Source organism: Eucalyptus grandis, chromosome 11 (genome assembly GCF_016545825.1).
Source record: "Eucalyptus grandis isolate ANBG69807.140 chromosome 11, ASM1654582v1, whole genome shotgun sequence".
Classification (NCBI taxonomy): Eukaryota; Viridiplantae; Streptophyta; class Magnoliopsida; order Myrtales; family Myrtaceae; genus Eucalyptus; species Eucalyptus grandis.
Window position 1 is genome coordinate 45978922 of NC_052622.1, and position 9945 is coordinate 45988866.

Here is a 9945-nt window from a genome sequence, read left to right on the forward strand (position 1 = left end):
GGGATGTTTCTAGTTCTTGCATTTAATTTTTAGTTGTATTCGATTCATTTCTCCCCTACGAGGGAATTCTATTCATTTCTCCCCTGCGAGGGAATTTCATTCATTTCTCCCCTGCGAGGGAATTCCGTTCATTTCATTCGTTTGTGCTTGTAATAATCTGGATCATAAACTTTCTAGATCCAAGATGATATACGTTGTAATGCAATTTTCGCATATTAATAAAACTCATGTTTTGTTAATAGACGTGTGAGGCCTAAATCAGTCCTATGATGATGCTTTGAGGCCTGAGCCTCCACACGATCTATAGTTTCAAAATGTTTTAGTGGAATGAAGATGTCCAATGAAATGAGGACTAGTTCCCAATAAATTTTTCAAAGAAAAAAACAAATTGAATTTGAAAACAAGTTTTTCATGACATTTACATACATTGTATTCATTTAGGTGTACATATACTAACTTTTTTTTTTCAATCACATCTCAGGCATGACATTTCACATCACGATAGTCATTTACATGGCTCGGATTCGCATTCAAAAGATTTTGACGAACCCGATTATTCCGACTCAGAGAATGAAGATTGATCCTCGAAGTATTGAAAAAGAATGGCTCAGACATGAAGAGTCCAAACCTCCTACCACCGAACAACCGGTCACTGTAAATTTGGGAGATTCAGACAACCCTAAAGAAACCAAGATTGGGGCAGGTCTCTCTCAAGCAGATGCCAATAGACTAATTGGGCTTTTGAAAGAATATCGAGATATTTTTGCTTGGTCGTATGCCGATATGCCGGGTTTAGATCCTGAGATCGTGGAACATGCGTTACCACTTGATCTTAATATTCTGCCGAAGAAGCAAAAGCTCAGAAGGACAAAACCTGAATTGTCGAAGAAGATTGAAGAAGAAGTCATGAAGCTCTTAAATGTTGGTTTCATTGAAGTCACCCAATATGCGGATTGGATTGCTAATATAGTCCCAGTTATGAAGAAGGATGGACGAGTCCGAGTATGTGTTGATTACCGTGATCTGAATAAGGCAAGCCCTAAGGATGACTTTCCTCTGCCGCACATTGATGTTTTAGTTGACAGTACTGCTGGATTTGAATTGTTCTCCTTCATGGATGGATTTTCTGGTTATAACCAGATTCAAATGAAAGAGGATGATAAGACTAAAACTTCATTCATCACCCCGTGGGGAACATTTTGCTACAAAGTTATGCCCTTTGGCTTAAAGAATGCAGGGGCAACATATCAAAGAGCCATGGTGACACTATTCCATGACATGATGCATAAGGAGATTGAAGTTTATGTTGATGACATGATTGCAAAGTCAAGACAAGGTGAAGATCATGTTGAAATCTTAAGAAGATTATTTGACCATTTGAGGAAATTCAAGCTGAGGCTTAACCTCGCAAAATGCATAATTGGGGCAAAGTCTGGGAAGCTTCTTGGATTTATGGTTAGTAACAAGGGTATCGAGATAGATCCCTCTAAGGTGAAGGCCATATGCGATTTGAAACCTCCTTCTACTATTAAAGAAGTCCGAAGCTTATTGGGAAGATTGAATTATGTTGCAAGATTTATCTCTCAATTGTCAGAAACTGCTAAGCCATTCTTCAAGCTATTAAAGAAGAACGCTAAGGTCAACTGGGATGAAGAATGTCAGAAATCATTTGAAGAACTAAAGCGATATCTTTTGCAATCTCCTGTACTTGTACCACCTATCCAAGGCGTGCCTTTGATCTTGTATCTCACCATTCACGGAAAGTCTTTAGGAGCCATGTTAGCACAAAAATGACCCAATTATTGAATAGAACATGCTATATACTACCTTGTAAGAAATTTACTACATTCGAGATCCGATATCTTGAAGTGGAAAAGTCCTGTGTAGCCTTAATTTGGGTTTTACACCGGCTGAGGTAATATACTCTTCACCACCACATCCTTCTGGTGATTGAGAATGACCCAATCAACTATCTTTTGGAGAAGCCTGCATTGGTTGGAAGGCTCGCTAAATGGCAAATATTACTCTCTGAGTTTGATATTCAAAGCATGGCACAAAAGTCCATCAAAGGGCGAGCTATAGCTGATATGTTAGCCGAAAATCCCGGGAAATCTAATGATTGGGATGAAATCGATGAACGGATTTATTTGGTCTCGCCTGATAAGTGGACCATGTACTTTGATGGTGCAGTTAACCTTTCGGTTCGCGGCTTTGGGGCGGTTTAATATCCCCGGAAGGTCAACATTATCCAGTAGCTGCAAAGCTGGTATTCCCTTGTACCAATAATATTTCTGAATATGAAGCGTGCATCATTGGCTTGCAATTAGCCATCGATATGAAAGTCAGAAAACTTCAAGTTTATGGTGATTCTGCACTCATCATCCACTAGACGGAAGGTGAATGGCAAACACAGGATGTAAAATTAATCCCTTACCATGAATATCTCGAAGACTTGGTCAAGGAATTTGACGAGATCTCTTTTGATTATCTGCCGAGATCACAAAATCAGTTTGCTGATGCCTTGGCAACTTTATCTTCGATGTTACAAGTAACTGATGGTTTGAGCGTTGATCCTTTGCAAATCGACGTTTTGAAAAAGCCTGCTTATTGCCTGATGGTCAACCCTGGTATTATGACATCATGAATTACCTTCGAGAAGGCAAATTCCCCCAAGGGAGTCAAGCCAATGATCGAAAATACTTGATGAAGTTGGCATCCAAATTCTTCCTTAGTGGAGGAGCCCTCTATAAAAGGTCTTTCGATTCAGTTTTACTGAAATGCGTGGATGCACAAGAAGCTAAACTCCTGATGAAAGAAATACATGAAGGAGAGTGTGGTCCACATATGAACGGTCATCTCTTGGCTAGAAAAATTATGAGGCTCGGTTACTATTGGTTGACCGTGGAAGCCAATTGTATTCAGCATGTGAGGTGCTGTCATCAATGCCAAGTCTATGGGGACAAAATCAATGCTCCTCCTAATGAGTTACATCAAATGTCCGAGTCTTGGCCTTTTTCAATGTGGGGCATCGACATCATCGGACCGATTAATCCTAAAGCATCGAATGGGCATCGTTTTATCTTAGTAGCAATTGATTACTTCACCAAATGGATTGAAGCCAATTCTTATGCCCATGTTACTGCAAAGAGTGTGGCAAAATTCATCCGTCGTGATATCATCGCCCGATATGGAGTTCTGAGCGATCATCACGAGATAATGGATCAAACTTGAACAATAAAGTGGTGGATGATTTACTTGGAGAATTCCACGTTCGCCATTTGAATTCTTCTCCTTACCGCCCACAAATGAATGGAGCTGTGGAAGCAGCAAATAAGAACATCAAGAAGATTTTAGCCAAAACGGCAGAGAATTATCGTGATTGGCATGATCGGTTGCCATATGCTTTGTTTGCTTATCGAACTTCAATTCGCACTTTGACTGGGGCAACACCTTTCTCATTAGTTTATGGGATGGAAGCTGAATTACCCGTGGAAGTGGAAATTCCTTCATTGAGGTACTTTCTCAAATCAAGCTCTCGAAGCTGAATGGGTTCAACAAAGATTTGAACAACTTAATATGATTGATGAAAAGAGGGTAAAAGCCTTATGCCATGGACAAAGCTATCAGAAGAGAGTAGCTAGGTCATTTAACCGCAAGGTTAGACCAAGACATTTCGAGATTAACGATCTTGTCTTGAGGAAGGTTTTACCTATCATCCCAGATCCTTGTGGGAAGTTTACTCCAAACTATGAAGGTCCATATGTTGTAAAGAAAGTGCTACTTGGTGAAGCACTAATCCTTGTAGAAATGGATGGTCAAGAATTGCCAAGACCTGTAAATGCTAATGTTGTCAAGAAGTATTATCCATGAATAAAGTGAAAGGCCTTTGAGCCATTTTTTGATTGAATCCGAGCCATTTTAGGATGTTTGCATTATGCATTTCATGCATACATATTGCATCTGCATGTTTGTTCATTTTGCAGGATCTCTAACGAAGATTCTACCTGTCCGCAAGAGGTTCATCTCAAGAGTGCAAAACTTTCAAAAGTGTCCATTCTTCTTTAGAACTTATAAGTGACCTTATCCTTTAGAATGCCAAAAGAGTTGGTTAGAACTCTAGAAGTACAGTTAGAACTCTAGAAATGAACCCATGTGCTAAGCAAAGCCTGTTCTAGCTACAAGATTTGTCCAATCTTACTTCCAAAAAAATCTCCCTAGTAGAGTCAACGAAACATGTCCTTTCAGAAAAAATTTCATTATATTTTCATTTCCCCAAGGAGTTGAATTTAACCAAAGTGTGCTTTGGAAAACTTGAAAAGGATTGTTAAATATGCCAAGTGGTAGTGCCTAAAATGATGAGAGGCAACCCCTTTACCAAACACGTCCTCATACACTCTTTGAGAGAATTGAGTGGAAAGAACCATGTCTTAGGGCATAGGATTCATTCACAGTGAATACATGATTTGAAATGATAAAGGCATTTCATTTCTCAATCCCAAACACTATTGATATCCCTTGCAAGCCACTTTGAGCCAAATATGGAGCATTTCAAAGTAACCCTGTCAAGAACAACCCCACATTGGGGCAAAATAGGGGTCTTGGTTGAAAATTATGGAGCAAAAGATTAAGAAAGATTTTATTGCTTTCACTTGCATTAATCTTCTTGTGCTAGCTTCAGGTGATTTCTTGTTGAAACTCGAAGCATCCCAAAGTGACGAAGAGCATTCCGTCCTCTACCACAAACACAATTATCCCTTGCTTAGCCAATTTGAGCCTTATGCAATTCTTCATAACCCCAGGTGATGATTATCTCCCCACACTGGGGCAAGGCACATGATTTACCAACAAAATTGAGAATATTGGTAATGTTTGTAAATGCCACTCGAGAGTCCCAGATACTCAAACGAGGATGAAAACTAGGGGGCATGAAAAAGCGGTGTGCTGGTAAAAGCAAGGCCAATGCCCATGAAAAAAATGCAAAGAAAAGCAAGAATGCAAAAAGAGCGAAATCCTTGATCATGCAAAAGATCATTCATTGAAAAACAAAAGAAATATCTTGCAAGAGAAAACATGTATTGCAAGCGATGTCATTAGAACAAAGAGCGAAGCTCTCATGTCTCAAGACAAATTACCAAAAGGACTCTCGAGATAGGTTAAATTTCAAGAGTCGAATTTTTGAGAAGTCGTGTGATGGTAATGATGCCAAGATAATCACTCACTTTTTAACCCTTTGATATCTGAAAGTTTTCAAGCCTTTCTAAGCCTCACCCGAACCAACACTACAACCCTTATCCGAAGTCTCTTCCGATTGGGATGGTTCGAGTTGAAATGAGAATATCACATAGGAGCTACCGCTAGAAGGAGTGGAAGCAATCCTATCTTATCTTATCTTCAAGGTTCTTGACTTGTAAACCCGATGAGGATATTGATTGAATATTCATTTCTTGGCCTCAAAATGCATACCCTTTGTGTAAGCCCATGACCAAGCCATTATTACGGTCCCTTTAAAAGACCTTTTGATCAATGGATTGTATTCACTGTGAACGTTTCCGAAAACCTTAGACATAGGTTGAGTGAGATTTCTCTAGTGAGGATTAAACAGTTTTCCCATATCAATGGTTGGGAACAAAAGCCATTTTTGAGAGTCAGTGTGAAAGACCCCTTTTGATTAGGATATTTTCACTTGGCATATTTGACTTAACCCTTAGATGGTTAATCAAATCTCATTTTGTTAAAATCTCTCTGAAATGATTTGACAATTGGCATTATTTCGCAAGATTGGCTCTCAAGTAATCTTGAAACTCTTTTTCAAAATATTTGTTCCTTAGTGAACCGGTTTTTGGTCATCCTAAACCATATCATTGTCTCTTAAGTTTTAGGTCAACTTAAAACCTTGTCCCCAAGTTCTAGGTCAACTTAAAACCTTGTCCCCAAGTTCTAGGTCAACTTAAAACCTTGTCCCCAAGTTCTAGGTCATCTTAAAACCTTGTCCCCAAGTTCTAGGTCATCTTAAAACCTTGTCCCCAAGTTGGATGTCATCTTAAAACCTTGTCCCCAAGTTCTAGGTCATCTTAAAACCTTGTCCCCAAGTTCTAGGTCATCCTTAAACCTTGTCTCCTAGGTTCATGGGTCTATCCTTAAACCACACTAGGTTCGTGGGTCCATCCTTAAACCACTAGGTTCTAGGTCATCCTTAAACCTTGTCTCTTAGGTTCGTGGGTCCATCCTTAAACCACTAGGTTCCAGGTCATCCTTAAACCTTGTCTCTTAGGTTCGTGGGTCTATCCTTAAACCACTAGGTTCGTGGGTCCATCCTTAAACCACACGTTTCCAAACTATCCTTAAACCACTAGGTTCGTGGGTCCATCCTTAAACCACACGTTTCCAAATTATCCTTAAACCATTCCTTTTCCATTTAGTGATTTCATTGCCTTCATTCTATTCCACGAGAGAGAGAAGCAAAGACAGAGTGAATAAACCCCAACAAGACTTCAGATACCCTCATGAGCAAAGGTAAGTATCAGGTACATCCCTAACCAAATATCTTTACTTTTGTCTTTCCTCTATTTCCGAAGTTGGGTCGACTAAAATTTGCAGGTATCAATTTTGTCTTTGAGTGGAACCTCTTCGAGCTCCCGCCCAAAGAGGGGCAACTGTTGACACCCGAAATTTTCGTCGACATTTTAATCATCCATTTTACAAAAATATAAAAAAAATAAAGAAAAAAAAATTATGAATAAAAAGAAAAAGAAAAGAAAAAAAAAAAAAAAAAAAAAAACGTTGAAAAAATATATAAAGGCTCGCTCATTTTTTGGCGTGAGGGGCGGCTCGGATTTTTCGCGTGCGGATTCTCTCTAACGAGCGCTCTTGAAACCTCTGGACTCACGTACTCTCTCGGGAATTCTCTCTCTATCTCTCTGTAACTGCTCGATGGAGCTCTTCGATGGGAGATTGGAGTAAACCCTAAATCGCCGGGTCTCTCTCTCTTCTCGGCGGTGATAACCTCTTCATCCGCTGAAATCCCCGTCTCCGGCGAGTGGAGTTGGAGTTCGTTACAGATTTCGCCGCCGATGTTCATCCACACGAGGCGGCTCTCGCTTGATCTCTCTGGTTCTTCGTTTTTCTCTCTCGTTGGCTCTCGAGCGGGTTCGGCTCTCGATCGGCGACATCGACGACGACGGCGATAGCGAGATCTGTCTCTCTTTCTGGAGATCGGAGGTTAGCTTGCTCGAGCAGAGAGACTCTCAGTTCTCGATTCTCTCTCAGAGCTCCCTCTCTGGATCTCTCGGTTTTCGCTTTTCTTTCCCGAGCTCTGGTCGGAGGCGAAGGTTTTCCTCCATTGGCATGCGATCGGAGATCGAGCGCTGGCGGTTGGAGATCATGAGGATTTGGTTCTTTCTCGGAGATCGGACGTCTGCTCGCTCGATCGGTGGTTTTCTTTCTAGATCGGGCTAGCCGGATCAGGTTCTCTTTCTCTCTCTTTCTCTCTCTTAATTGCTCTGTCTCGCGCACGATCTGTCGCTCTCTCTTTTGGATTGCTCTGTGGTTCGATTGCTTTGTCTCGTGTTTCTTTTATGTAGAGCAATAACATGAATTTAGCTTTAGTTTTCATTCGGTAGTTTTCGTAGTGTTCGTCGGTCCAACCTAGAAGTGCTTTGCGACTTGTAAGTGATCATGGCTGTGGTTGGGGTTAGTATAGTCTCGCTTTGCACATGGCACGCCGCTAATATCGAGTGACAACATGCTGGTCATGATGGTGAACTCCATGGGTGCAATTTTTCAGTTGGCATACATAGTTTTCTATGTGACATATGCAGGTAGACAGAAAAAGGTTCTTTGGTTCCTTCGCGTCTGACTTTTTCTAGTATAGATATTCTGGCAGCAGAGTTTAATGATCATAACCTTTGATTTAAGCTGCCATTCATATTATGTTTGAAAGCTTTTAAAATAAATGATATGTTGGGATTGCTGTCGGCTGTTCTTGGCATTTTTTGCAATTGTAGTAGTTACGAGATTACATATACCAGATGCTGACCATGTTTTGATATCCCATGATTGGATGTGCATTTGATTCCAACTTGAGGTTGGTTTGGTTATGGATTGATGCCATGTTGATCAAATAGACGCATTCATGCATGTGAGAAAATATGGCTTCAATTTCATGGCAATTTGTCATCAAACAATCACAATTTGCAGTCTCATATGCTCTGTTACCATTCCGATTGCATGCTGGAAGTTGTGGATTAAGTATAGATTAGATGAATTCTGTCTTAGCTTGGTTCTGTTTTGCTGTTTTGCTGCTCTGTTCTATATGGGTTTTGTTGTTGTGAGTCCTTTTGTCTACCTCCTCATATGGTACAAAAATGTGCACTTTGTAATGTGTTCTTTTGATGAAGTTCTGCTAATTTCAATCTGTTGACATTGTGATTGTGTCAGCATGCGGGCATGTTTGGGTAGATTTTGCTTCTTTCTTAATATTGCGTAATAGATGCCGAGAGTTCTTGGATTTGGTCAGCATTTACTAGATTCAACAACTGTTAAAAATGGAGCTACAGTTTGTAAATGATTAAGTGTTTTGTTTTCACGCCTTTAATGACCTGTGCTGTTTGCCATTTTCACATGATTTTTTGTGATTAGATTCTAAAGGTGATGCCTAAACGAAAGTTGTTCATTAGGTTCCAATCTATATCAAATAAAAATTTCGTGATAATTGAAGATCATTTACCCAGGTCGAGTATGTCTAGAATATCTCTGACCTTGTTTGAAATTTTTGCTGTTCTGATTGATTCTCTGTTTCGGATGACCTTTTGTGTAAATGACCTGATACGAGCTGGTTGCTGTGGTTTTCTGTGTTTGATGCCTTCATGAGAGCTGAAGATGGTTCGACTATCTTTCCAACGAACTATAATACACCCTGATCCGATATCATTAGCCACATGAAATTTTCTTTAAAAGTTAGGAAGTAATTCTGGAAAATTGTTGTGTTCTGTTCTGATGTGGAAATTCGTATGCCTGTTTTGACTGATATGCTTCGGTCCTTGGAACGAGCTGGTAAATGATGTTATTAGGACTTAATGTCTTCTAGAGATTTGTAATAGACATATCAAGCTTTAAAATGATATATTGCATGCCTGAATCGACCATCGTTTGCTATGTTTAACATTTTTTTTCTAATCCATTCTGAAATCTGGAATTTGCCTTGGTCAGAAATGCATATACTGTTATTGTGGGCCTGATTGTCTGTCACTCTCTTATGATGCTGATTTTGCATGATTTGCACATCAATTGGACTCAACTTCTCTTGTGATGCGCATGATAGAAATCTGTCATTAAAATGAAATTCAGAACCCCTGTTGTTCCCTTGTCGAAGCTGACCTCTTGTCATTCTTCTATGATTTTCTTGTTAAGGATTCTAAGATTGGGTCTTTAACAAAAGTTGTTCGCCTTTCTTTTGTTTGCGCTGTGGTAAAATTTCATATTCTCCAGATTTTCTTTTTAGATCAAATCACTATTAATGTGTCATGACATCCTGATATTTTGCTGCATTTTTTACGAAGTTGTATGCATGAAACTTGTGCCTCATTGTCTTCTTGACATTTGAAACACATGTTACAAGTTTCGCATTAATGCATGGCATATCATATTTGAATCTCTTTTGATGTGAATATCATGCACCCATTTGGCTAATTGCAATTGGAATTTGTCAAGCATGACATTCTCAGTTCCAAGTCACTTTGCAATGTTAATGACTTGTGTGACTTCTTTGCATTATGATTTAGGGTTAAATGTTTACCCAAACCTTTTTCGCATTCAACCTTATGTCATATGCAAGTTTCACATTTTTGTGTATTGTCTAGGTGATCTTACGAACGTTTAAGCATGCCTTGTATTTTGTCCTGTTGGTGATTTGATTTTGCTGGATTCTTGTTCATGTCTGATGCCTAT